Genomic DNA, 13,315 nt, shown 5'->3' on the forward strand with positions numbered 1-13,315 from the left:
ACCCTAATTCTTCTCCTATAAATTCCCAAATATTTCCCAAAGACCAGAGGGCACACCAAAAATACTTTTCTGCCGTCACAAGCCTCTGACCTCGTGACCAGTGGCAGAGCCTGCAGCCCACACATGGGCGGGCCAACAAGAAGAACATAGATTATGGGCTGCTGTTTTAAGACCCAAGAGTAGATGTATATTGTAGAAAACTTCATGGGCTGGGCGGGCCGCGGCCCATTCGACCTTACTGAAGCTCCGTCGGTGCTCGTGAGATCCCATCTTGGGGGCTTTGCCGGTACTCTGCCGGAGGGGGATTCGATCACGGAGGGCCTCTACATCAACCTCTTGCTGCCCTCCCGATGATGTGTGATTAGTTTACCACAAACCTACGGGTCCATAGCTAGTAGCTAGATGACTTCTTCTCTCTCTCTCTCTCTCTCTCTCTCTCTCTCTCTCTCTGTTTGATCTTCAATATGATGTTCTCCTCAATGTTCTTGGAGTTCTATTCGATGTAATCTTCTTTTCTGGAGTGTTTGTTGAGATCCAATGCATTATGGATTTATGATCAGATTATCTATGAATATTATTTGTGTCTTCTCTGAACTCTTTTATGCATGATTAAGATAGCTTTGTATTTCTCTCCGATCTATTGATTTGGTTTGACCGACTAGATTGATCTTTATTGCAATGGGAGAGGTGCTTTGTGATGGGTTCAATCTTGTTGTGTCATCACCCAGTGACAAAAGCGGTAGCGAGGCACATATTTGTATTGTTGCCATTAAGGACAAAAAGATGAGTTTTTTTACCATATTGATTGGATCTATCCCTCTACATCATGTCATCTTGCTTAAGGCGTTACTCCGTTCTTGTTAACTTAATACACTAGATGCATGCTGGATAGCGGTCGATGTGTGGAGTAATAGTAGTAGATACAGGCAAGGGTCTGTCTACTTGTCATGGACGTGATGCCTATATTCATGATCATTGCCTTAGATATCGTCATAACTATGCGCTTTTCTATCAATTGTTCAACAGTAACTTGCTAAAAACTAGTTTCTTGTGACAACATGGAACAGAGTAGATACGGTCGCTAAAATTTTGTTTTCGTAGAAATTAGGACACTAAATATTTTGGTTGAGACCAAAACTGCTAGCAACAATCTACACCATTTTCTAGTCTACAACTGTTCCCTAGTAGGATATTAATCAGGGGTGCACCCTGCACACACAATGCTACTTGCTAAAAACAGTTTATTAAGACATGTAGCTATGGTCGCTGAAATTGCGTTTTTGTAGAGAATTAATTAGGACACTAACATTTTGATCGAGACTGAAACTGTTAGCAACTATCTACACCGTTTTCTAGTCCACAAATGTTCCCTAGTAGTAGGCTATGGATCAGGGGTGGATGATATATATACCTCTCTAATAGCATTATGTTGGTTTGCCCTCCTTTGGAGTTGTATATCGGTCATACTATAAGTTCACAACTTCAAATTTACAGACTCATGTCATACATAGTAGCGTAATTTGTGTGGTACCGACTTATCATGTTGCTATTGTAGTAGAGTACTTTAACAGTTCAACTCTGATTTCTGTTGAAAAGTTTTTCTCACACGAGGACCGGCTAATTCTTTCTTTTCTGCAATGTTCTATGGGGCATTTCATATGCTCATCTTGCCGTCCGAAGGTTGTGCACAACAAGTGTCACTTATGCTCTGCCGAAACTACCTTCAAGTGCAGTCTAGGGATGGAACGTCCCATGGAATCAGTCATGGTCGCTTGCTCCAATGCCAATTATGACCCAGAAGCTCACTTACTACCAGAAGGAAGAACATGAGAAGGCATTCCCGAACGCCCCGTGTTTCTGCCCAGGGTCCAGCTGCAGCTTTGCAGGGCCAACAGACACCCTCCTTGAACATTTCGCCTTCCAGCACAAGTGGCCATGTACAACCATCAAATACTATGATAAGTTCCACCTAGAACCAGGTCTACATTTTTTTCGTACCAAAGAAAGGGAAAATTTTCTGCTCAACGTGGCACTAGAGCCAATCGGGCATGCCATCTTTGTCGTCTGCATCCAACCTAAACTTACAAACTCTAAGTTCAAATGTCAAATGTCCTACTGTTGCTTTACGACCGGCTATTATCAGAGTTCAATGTACAAGATACGAAGTTCATCGCTGTTTGATGGGTATACCTAAGGGATACAACCTAATTCTGCCCAAGGATGAGATACCTGATGATGGAAAGGGTATCTCGCTTAGGTTCTACATTCATGATCCTAATAAAATAAAGGTGCACGAGCCCATTTGTCTGAAACTAGCACAGGGTGTATGAAGGCGCAAGGTTTAGTGTGGACTGCTCGACTCGCGGCTTTCACTGTTTTGGGTTCAGGACTTGTATATGTTTAGGGGCTTTATGATAGTAGACTCTGCTTCGTAGTTGTTTATTTTTTGAGGAACTTCGTAGTTGTTTCGATGAAGTGCACTGTGTTTTGGTGTATCATGTTCATGCTTCAATATGCGAGTTCTGAGAGAGTAGGAATGTTTTTCTGATCCAGGAGGCTCTCGATCAAATGTTTGATGCTTTGAAAATTGTGAGTTGTGACACCGTCATGACACTGCATCTGAAGTACTAAATGACCATTTGGTTCTACTCAATGATGCAATCTTTGTTGTTTGGTTCTTTAAACTGCCTAGGGAACATAAATGGAAAACATTGAACCGTATCTTTTATGATGGCAAATACTAAAATTGTAACATGTGTCTACACTTTTGACAAAGCTGCTCGTTTTGTGTTGTTGTTTCAAGTTTGAAACAAGTGAATGGGTTACTGTGAGCATATAAGTGTACATAGGCATATATTCACTTGCTTATTTTCAATTGTTCTTTGTTGGATAAGGACATACAATGTCCCCTTTTCTGCTTGGTGCTGAAAGATAAAACCTCTGAACTATTTGGAAGTTGAGTTCCGATAAAAGAAAAGTAATCGAACGATGAGTTTTGCCTGAAATACACAATAAAATTGGGGAAATTTTTAAAAAAATGTTCAGAGTATTGCAAAACATTAGTAACATTTTTTGAAATGTAGTCAACTTGTTTTTCAAAAACATGTATTTGAAAAGAAACTCAATCATGTTTTTGACAAAAAATAAATGTGTGTAAAACAATGTTCATGATGTATACGAAAAGTATACATAGTGTATGAACAAAGTAGACATAAAAACATATATTTGAAAAAATATGAATCATTTAGTTGAAAATGTTAACCATGTATCAAATAATCTTGTGACATGTTAAAAACTGTACAATATGCATTGAGAATAGGCATAAAAAATATATATTTGAAAAAAATATTTTTCATATTATTCAAAAATCAATTTACAATTAAAAATGTTAATTATGTATTTATAAAGTGTTCTGTGTGTTCCAAAAAATGTTTCAGATGTATATAAAAAATGTGTACTGTATGTAAAACAATACACATCAAAACATAAATTTGACAAAAAAATGTTAATCATGTATTTAGAAAATGTCAAACATGTACAAAATAATTATTTTAGGTGTATAAAAAATTTAAAACATGTATTTCGAAAATAGTCAGTGGTGAAAAAAGATAAAAAAAATGAAAACCTGCGAAATCCGTAAAGATATACACATAAAACAAGAAAAAATTAAAATTGATGAAACCATTAAAGAAAACACATTGAAAAGGAAAAAAACATGAAAATACAGTTAAACCGAAGAGAACCGACGAAAATTACAATGAGAAACACAGGAAAAAATGAAAATCACAATAAAGAGAAAATACAGCAAATGAAAGATAAAAAATACATCCATGGAAACAAAAAAACATAAAGAAAATAGTTAAAGAAAATGAAAAAGAGTAAAAACCGAAAGGAAAACCACAGCTTACGAATTCGCCCGATTAATCAGTTAACGGGCCAGTTAATCGCTACTCACAGCGTTGCCAAATCGAATAGCACCTATTCGTCGTGTTAACTTGTCAGACCGATTAATTTGCCCGTTAGACTGATTAATCAGGTGTTAGGCCGATTAATCCATGCTGGCCCATTAGCCGGTGGGCAAACAAAGCCCAAATTTTTGGGCCGTAACCCCTTCCAGCCCCATCCCGCTCCTTAATAGCTAGGATTTTTAATTTTACCTCCCCAGTATGTTCATGTTTTGGTATATTACATGCTGGAAGCATGAGTGTATGGTATAACACATAAAAAAACTAGATATATGTTAGCAGCTTCCTATTGAATCTACTGATTGATGATCGACCGACTTATCTAGTTAATGGGCTGATTCGCCAATTAATTTCTATACCTACATGGACCGGGCAACTACCAGTTAACGACCGGTCAGCTTCTATATGGTTGTTGCTTTATTTGGCCGATCTGAGCACCCTAGGAGCTCTCTCGCACATTGACGCTTTTTTTTGAGGGGAAAAACCTGCTGCCTTTATTAACTTACGATGTTCGGAATCTCATCCGACACAATAGAAAGAACGAAATCCGGGGGAGCCCCCAACCAAACCTTACAAAGTTCATCACCAACTCCTACTTTAGCTAATTTATGCGCGGCAGCATTAGCGGAACGTCTAACCCAAGACACCTTAGAGCCGTCAAAGGACTGCAACAAGGATTTGATCTCCTCCACCAGAGGCCCCGACGCCGAGAGCTCCTTAGTGTGTTTCTTCAGCATCTGCACAACTCCTCTCGCGTCAAGCTCGACATGTACGTGCGTCGCATTGATCTCTCTTGCTACTTCAAGAGCCCGCTTGCAATGGTGGCACATCCCAGCTCTGAAAGCCCCCATATGGTCCCGAAGCACAGCTCCACCTCCCGCCTTGTTTCCCATCTTGGATATTGCGCCGTCAGAGTTCACCTTGATCCAGCCCTTGTCCGGAGGCTCCCATTTCTGAATCTGCAATCGAGCCGGAGTGTTATCTGATGCGGGGTGTGCCAACTTCCATTCCTCCATTTGCCTCAAGACCACCCCCAGTATTTCATGTGGGTGTTAGATCTTTTTCCCATGTCGAGTCTCATTCCTCGCCAGCCACAGGCTGTATAAAGCCTGCACCGTTGCCTGCTTGGCCTCATCGGAGGCTTCCGCTAGCCACTGTAGTAGCCAGCTTGCTATGTCTCTCTGGGAGTCGAACTGGCACGGTGGGATCGCCACCACATCTCCCATCTCCGATCGAAATAGCCGCCAAAATAATTCAGAGTGTGGACACGCCCAAAACCGATGAAATATAGTTTCTTGCCACAAGCAACACAGAAAACCCCAGGTTTTATCCTTCGTCGATGGAGCTCTGACCCAACCGCCAGTCCATTTGAAATTAGTCTCCAAAGATGGATCTTGGCCTTCCCCGGTGCGTTCGTGCCCCGAAGGGCCATATACGCCTTGTGTTTATTCACTGAGCTAGATGACTCCGGCTGTCCAGAGCGCGATCTGAGCATGGCCATCTTCAAATGATAAGCAGACCGAACGGAGAAGCATCCATTCTTTGTAAAGTTCCAAGCTTGGTAGTCATCAGCACCCAAACCCCCCACCACAATCTGCAAGATGTTGCTAGCATCGTCCGGGGTGAACATCTCCCTGACTCGGTCGCGATCCCAGCTCCTTCCATCCGGTAACAAGAGATCTGCCACCTTCGTCACGCAAGGTATATATGTCTGTCCCAATGGCTTCATGGATCCTCCTCTTAGGATCCAATTAATGTGATGTATACTCACCTTGGAGCCGTCTCCAATTGTCCACACCAAGCCTTCGCGAAGTAGATCCCGGCCATGTAAAATACTTCTGTAAGTGTATGAGGCTGTAGCAGGGCACGTTGCGCTCAAAATGGATTCATCTGTGAAGTAGCGTGCTTTGAGCACTCTTGACACTAAGGCCGCTCGGTTTTGTAAGACGCGCCAGGCTTGCTTTGCAAGAAGAGCCTGGTTAAACGCCGTTAGGTCGCGGAAACCCATCCCTCCATCCTTTTTCGAGGTGCACATCTTTTGCCATGATATCCAATGTACTTTTTTCTCACCATCCTTTGCCCCCCACCAGAATTTTGACGAGATAGAATTCAGATTCCGGCACGTTTTCTTTGTGAGGTGGAAACAACTCATGGTGAAGGTTGGTACTGCTTGGAGACCCGACTTGATAAGAACCTCCCTTGCCTTCTTTGAAAGGCCCAAACCCTTCCATCCACTACATTTACCTTTTGAACTCTCCGTTACATAACGAAAGGTGCCCTCCTTTGATCGTCCAACCAGTGTTGGGAGACCAAGGTACCGCTCACTTAGTGCTTCCGAGGTCACCCCCAACACCGCCTTCAGCTCTTCCTTGGTGTTGTCCTGACAGCCTTTGCCAAAGAAAATCGAGGATTTCTGCAAATTCACCTTCTGTCCCGAAGCTTGCTCGTAGCTCATTAATATCTCCCTTAGAGTCTGAAAGTACTCCGTAGAGCCCTCCAAGAACACAATGCTGTCATCTGCAAAAAGGAGATGCGTCACATGGGGGCCAGTGCTCCCAAACGTCACTCCTTTCAATTTATTTTCTGCTTGCGCTTTCCTCAACAGAGCCGAGAAACCCTCAACACAAAATAAGAATAGATAAGGAGACAGAGGATCTCCCTGTCTGAGGCCTCGGGAGGGTAAAAAACACCTAGAACATGCACCGTTAAGCTTCACCGAGAAGCTAGCCGTCGTCACACACCTCATGATCATCTCTATCCATGACTCTGCAAAACCAAACCGTTCCATCATTTGCTTCAAGAACACCCACTCAACACGGTCATAGGCCTTCATCATATCAAGCTTCACAGCACATAAGGGTCTCTTTCTCTTCCTGTTGCGAATGGCATGGACACACTCGTATGCCACTAGCACATTATCTGTGATAAGGCGCCCCGGCACAAAGGCACTCTGCTCCTCTGAAATAAGCAACGGAAGTATACCCTTTAAACGATTGGCCAACACCTTTGTTGCTATCTTGTAAAGCACATTACACAAGCTAATCGGTCGGAACTGGGACAACAGCTCCGGCGAGTTGACTTTTGGGATCATAACTATCACTGTAGCATTAAAACCCTCTGGTGTAGCAAATCCACCCAAGAAATCCCGCACAGCTCTGCAAATGTCGTCCCGGAGAAGCGACCAGTGTCGCTGATAAAAGAGCGCGGGGAGCCCATCCGGCCCCGGGGCTTTAGTCGGCCCCATCTGAAATAGAGCCGTCTCTATTTCAGAATCGGAAATACATGCTGTTAACTTCGTGTTCATCTCCTGTGTAACCGCCCACTGAATGTTTTGTAGCACTCCCTCCACCCCCACCGATCCTTCCGACTTGAACAGCTCCTCATAGAACAAAGCTGCCATGGTTCTCATCTCCTCGTCCACTGTACACCTAGTGCCATCGGGTCACCGCAAAGCCTTGATGGTATTCTTTCTTTTACGATGCGATGCTTGGTTCTGAAAATACTTTGTATTTTGACCACCTGCCTTTAGCCAATCAACTCTGGAGCGCTGTTTGTACATAAGTTCTTCTCTTTCATATACCTCCCTCAATTGCTCTTCTAACTCCCGAACCTCGTGCTGATAACCCGAGCTAAGCGCCCGTTCCTTTGCTTCCAATAGTTGGGCTTTTAGCTGTTTGATCTTCCTCCGTATCGACCCAAATACCTCTCGCTCCCACCTCTGCATCGAGCCAGCCATTCTGCCAAGTTTCTACCATACCGCCGCTACCCCTTCCTCACCCGTGCTCGCCGCTTCCCATGCCTCCTCTATCATGGCCTCATACTGATCATGTCTAGTCCAGGCCTCCTCATATCTGAACGGCCGCTCCCCCCTCCCCGAGCACTGTGGAGCCGTCTCCAACAAACGTACCAGGAGGCCTTGGTGGTCCGATTCTTCGCAGAGAAGATGCTCAACTGAAGTATCAGGAAAAAGACCCAAAAAACCATCATTGCATGTGGCACGGTCCAACCGAACCTGAATATTATCCTCTCCATCCCTTTTGTTATCCCACGTGTAGGGGTAGCCAGTGAAACCAAGATCAGCTAGGCCGCAATCGGCTAAGCAATCTCGAAAATCCTCCATTTGATTGAAGCACCTACGGTTACCCCCCACCTGATCAGTACTGAATAGGGCCTCGTTGAAATCACTGACACATAGCCACGGTAGATTATCTTGAGCGCGAAGAAAGCGGATAGCATCCCAAGATTTCTTCCTCAACTCTGTCTTGGGTTCACCATAGAATCCAGTGATCCTATAGAATTTACCCTCCCACTCAATCTCAGCATCTATAAAGAATTGGCACCACGGCCTCACTGTAACTTTAACATTCTCCCTCCACCACAAAGCCAAACCGCCACTTCTCCCCTTGCAACTCACCGCAGTACCACTCGTGAATCCCAAACTCCACTTCAACCTTTCCATCGCTCTAGCTGACTTTTTAGTTTCTGAAAGGAACACCACCGCTGGGTTGTGAGACCTAATAAGGTCCCTCAGTTCGCCCACTGTCGAGTCCAACCCCAGCCCTCGACAGTTCTAGGCAAGGAGATTCATTGCTCTCGGCGGCCCTGGGCTACAGGGTCCGCCGCTTTATCATCTGTGTCACGGATACGGTCAAACACCGAGGAAGTCTTCCTCCTCGTATCGCGAAAGAACTCATCCTCTCTACTAGTGCCTTCAGCATCTCCTTTTGGTATCCACACCTGCCTTGGCCTCCTCTTCCTATTATCTCCCTCTCTCCAAGAAGTTGGTTCCGAGCGCTGTCTCTCCCGGAGATCTGCCCTGTCCTTCCTCACGTAATAGCCCCTACGTCGATCGCGGTTCCCATGCATACCGGGTCCCCCCAGTGGGTCGACCCGCTCCAAATTTGCATGGGGCTCATTATGACCCCCTGACGCATGGTTCCTGCTGTACCCCCTGCCGCCTCCATTTGTTTTTTCTTCGCGCCCCACCTCTCTGAACTCAGCTCGTTGACTCCCCCACGCTGCTCCATTAGTTTACTTCGCATCTCTGTTTCCCTCCTTTCCTCAAGGCTGTCCCTGAGATCTCTCCCACGTGACATATCAAGCTTCTCTCTAGCTTTGTTTGGGCTGGATACTTCCTCTGCTCCATGCATTGGACGGTCGCTAGTGCGGCCATCCGAGGTGCGCGAAAATTCCGTCTGTAAATTCCTTTTGGTAGGTATATCCCTGACCCTCGGGTTCGTGTTGTTGTTATTTGCCGTCTCCCCCGTGTGAGAGGTCCCGTAGCTGTTCTGGCCTCCCATACCTCCTGTTTTTGACCCATCCTTGCTCCCATTGTTCCTCCCCGGGGACGCTCGCAGCCAGCCCCCCATTGTGACGATGAGTCAACTGGGGGATCGCACTCACCCCCCTTGTGAACTAGTCTTCCACAGTCAAAACAGAAATGCGGAATCTTCTCGTAGTAAAAATCAAACCATGTCTTCTCCTCATCATCCTTCTTCTCCCTCAAGTAAATACCACGAATTAACGGTTCAAATACTGAGATCTTTGTCCGGATCCTAAAATTCTGTCCTCTGGCAACCCCATCTTTGTCCACATCAACCTTCACCATCTCCCCTAACCAATCTCCCAATGCCCTCCCAAAGGCTTCCGTCCTCTTATCTGGTGGCAGGTCCGAGATCCTCACCCACACCTCAATTTTATCAAAAATCATCTCAGACGGTCTCTTATCTCCTTCGTACGCCTTCATCACCAGCACGCTGAAATCAAACTGCCAAGGGCCATTGTGTATAACATGCCTGTAGTCACCCTCAGAACCAAAGTGAACTTAAAAAATATTAGGTCCAATTTCAGCGAACTTAGCTTCTCTGTGTAGTCCCCAAGCCCTAGGCATCGTCTTCTCCACCATGGACATCTTCATAGGACGGGGAGAACACACCTTACCAACAGCAGACCACCGGTGATCTTTACGGACTTTTGGGTGTGGATCTTCGAAGACAAACCCCTCCTCCTCCTTGTCCATGAGCACCATGCCTCCTAACCTTGCCGAAAGACTTGCCGCTGCATCTGGCGTTTTGCTCTCTACAGGAGACTTGCTCGCCTCCCTACTAGCAGATCCGGCCCCCTTCCGCGCCGGCGTTGCCGCCGCCGCCCCAGATGGGATCGGTGTGGATTTTTTCGCCGCCTCGGCATCCCTCCCTCCTGCTTCTCCCGCCATGAGCACCGCTCCAAAGCGAGGAGAGACAACTTGACTGGCCTGACTGACGGGAGACGCCGTCGCCGCCCTCGAGCTTCGCCAGAATCCAGCCACCCCAGTGCTTCGAAACCCTAACCCTAGCGAGAGTACGCGGTCGCCCTGGCGATCGCCTCCTATCGCCCGTAGGGCTTCGAGACTTGGTGGACCCTTCGAGACTTTTTAGCACATTGACGCTTCTGGTTATCAGATTTGTGGCTTAATCGTTCTCTATCATCTGATGCGTCTGGCACCAAGCGTGGGCTGCTCCTGGGCCGGATGCCCTAGGGGCCGCTATTCCCGAAACCAAATTAGGGCCTTCTCGTTAGCCCATCCAAATTAACGCACGATCCCAGATAGACGGTCATGTATGTGAGATATGTCGACCAACTGATTTTGTGAAATATGGCAGACTTAGTTGGTTCAGATTGAAGGAAAAAAGTGATATTAGTACATATTTTTGTTTTTTAAACATGTTTTGAAAGTTATTTTGGTAAAAATGTGAAATGTGATTTGTGAAATTCATATGTGAAACCGATTAATTCTAATACGTGAAATTGCTTATTTTTAAATTAAATTCCGCTAAATTGAAATTAGCCTTTTGAAATTATTGAAATATGTTTTTTGAAAGAAATGAAACAACTTTTGGAATGAATGAAATTGTTTTTTGAAATAAATGAAATTAATTTATTGAAGAAATTTTGAAATTAGTTTTTTAAATTACTGAAATATGTCCCAAAAAAAGTAATTCCGGTCCGATTCCGGAACGAAACTGTCGTCGACCGTCTCCGACTCTGCTCCGGTACCAGCATACGTACGCGTTGACCGGCCTTTATATACCTTCCCGGGCCTCCTTCCTTCCGATGGTGTACCTAGCTGTTTTCCCATACCCGATCTGAAGAATTCTTGCTCCGATGACGACGACGGGCGTCCAGCTCCAGCCGGCCGGGCACAGCTTCCGCACCATCATCGATCCATCACTGCTGCCGCCGAAGAAGAGAGCCGTAGCGGCATCTCCATCTCCAACGACGACGACGACGGGCTTGCAGCTCCAGCTAGCGGCCGGGTGCAGCCTCCCCACAAGCATCCAGATACAGGAGTCGCTGTTGCCGCCCAAGAAGAGGTCGAGGAGCTTCACCTTCACCACCAGCGCCTCCTCCTCCTCCTCATCTCTTGTGCTGAAGGCTTCTATAAGGAAGAGGCGGATGGATTACTACGTGGACGCCGGCGCCGGCGCGGCGAGCTGCGCTCGCATGGCGGCCGCTCTGCAGCAGTCCGGATCGGCGGCGGCGTGCGGCGCCATGGCCTCGAAGCGCGCCAGGAAGGCCAGCTCCAGATACAGCGCCGACGTGTGGACGCAGTGATCCAGCAGACTTCATTCAGCAGCTGCTTGATGGCTTCGATCGAGCTGGCGGACAGATTACAAGGCTGCGTCACCGTCAATCGTAGTCGTTTCTGGAACTAAATATTGTCTGCTTTATTTCAGTGGTTAATGTTGGTAGTCTGCACTCCCATCTCCAAACTCTTGTCGTGAGTCCTGAGAGCCAACTCGTGTAATTAACCTGTGATTATAACTAGCAACCCAGCCTCCAATGTGTGCCGCTTTCTACATGTATAAATTTGTCTGAAATGAAGTGAAATATGTTCAGATTGCTGTACTGGAAATTAACCGAATATGTTCAGATCCGAATTAAGGTTTCAGGTACAGGCGGTGAACTTCTAAACTCAATATACTACCTTTGTATCATAATATAAGACTTTTTTGACCCTGTCGTAGTGAAATAGCGAAAATGCAAGGAAGCAACACCGACAAACCTGTGATGCCAGCGTAATGACTGGTTTTACCTTTTAGCTTTTTGTGCCTGGCTTATGGGCTGTGGCGCCTGGACACTCTGCTCCTCGCTGAGCATCCCTGCAACTTTTGGTGTGTGCAGCGGTAATAGCCTCTGCAAAATTTCAATTTAAGAAGAAACCGGGAAAAAAGAGGGGAATTTCGGATGTGTTCAGAACAAGCCTTTGCTCACCTTGCGAACTTGGCGCGATGGTTCTTTTTCTGGCCGTACTTCCTCCAGCTGAAGCCGTCACCGGAGAGGCGCCCAAGGAACAGCGAATCGTAACACACTTAATTTTAGCTGTAGGCTCGGCCAAGTCATTGAGAGGGCGTGTGATATTGTGATCTTAATCTTATTTTTTAATCTTTTTTTAGAAAAGGAGGAGGACCCCTGGCCTCTGCATCTGGACTATGCATGCAGCCACTTTATTAAGTATTCACACAAGACCTTTTAAAGTCATACAATAGTAAGACTAGAGCCACCATCTAGGCAACATCTGTCGCTACTCCTATCCAATTGATGTAGGGATGCCGATAGTCTGGGCCTAATATCAAACAGACATTGCAGTCAAACTTAACATCTACGACCTGAGGTCCCAACCAGGACGCCTGCCGGGTATGGGGCACCCACCAGTCCGGCGCACTCTTCAACCAGGACGTCTGCCGGGTATGAGGCCGCTGCAACCACGTGCCACCAATCCATCTTCAGTATTGTGCTGCTGCATCTACCTTGCCCGGTCTAGCTATCGTCGACGCCACCACGACGCCAGACAACGCCACCATACTGCGCTCGTCCATCATCACACGCCCACCGGCAAGACCCTGCTGCTCCATGCCGCTGAGACCCGCCGTTGTCGATGTGTCGGATGCCATGCCGTTCATCCGACGTGAAACACCACCTGTTGCCACTGGTCCCATCCCGTCCGCCTGCAGTTCCTCAAACCGAGCACCCAAACTCCCCAGGCGGTGCTTCCAAGAAGGGCACGACACACGCAGTGCCGTCGCCGCCCAATCTAAGGAGATTTAGGGTTTTCGCCCGGGCATGGGGTCGGGGTGGAGGGCAGGGACCTCGACGATGTCTGCAAGGAGGAGAACGGAGACTCTGGTCGTCGCCACCGTCGGGATGAACGAGTCATCCAGAGTTTCCTCCGGTCCGATGTCACATCTACCAGCCCCCGCGAACGCACCGAGGACGATGACCGCGATCGTAAGCCACCATGTGCAACACAGAGGAGATCCACTGGCGACTCACCGCCCATGCGGTCAAGACACCGTCCATGCAACCCGCGC

Source organism: Triticum dicoccoides, chromosome 3B (assembly GCF_002162155.2).
Source record: "Triticum dicoccoides isolate Atlit2015 ecotype Zavitan chromosome 3B, WEW_v2.0, whole genome shotgun sequence".
In the NCBI taxonomy this organism is placed as follows: Eukaryota; Viridiplantae; Streptophyta; class Magnoliopsida; order Poales; family Poaceae; genus Triticum; species Triticum dicoccoides.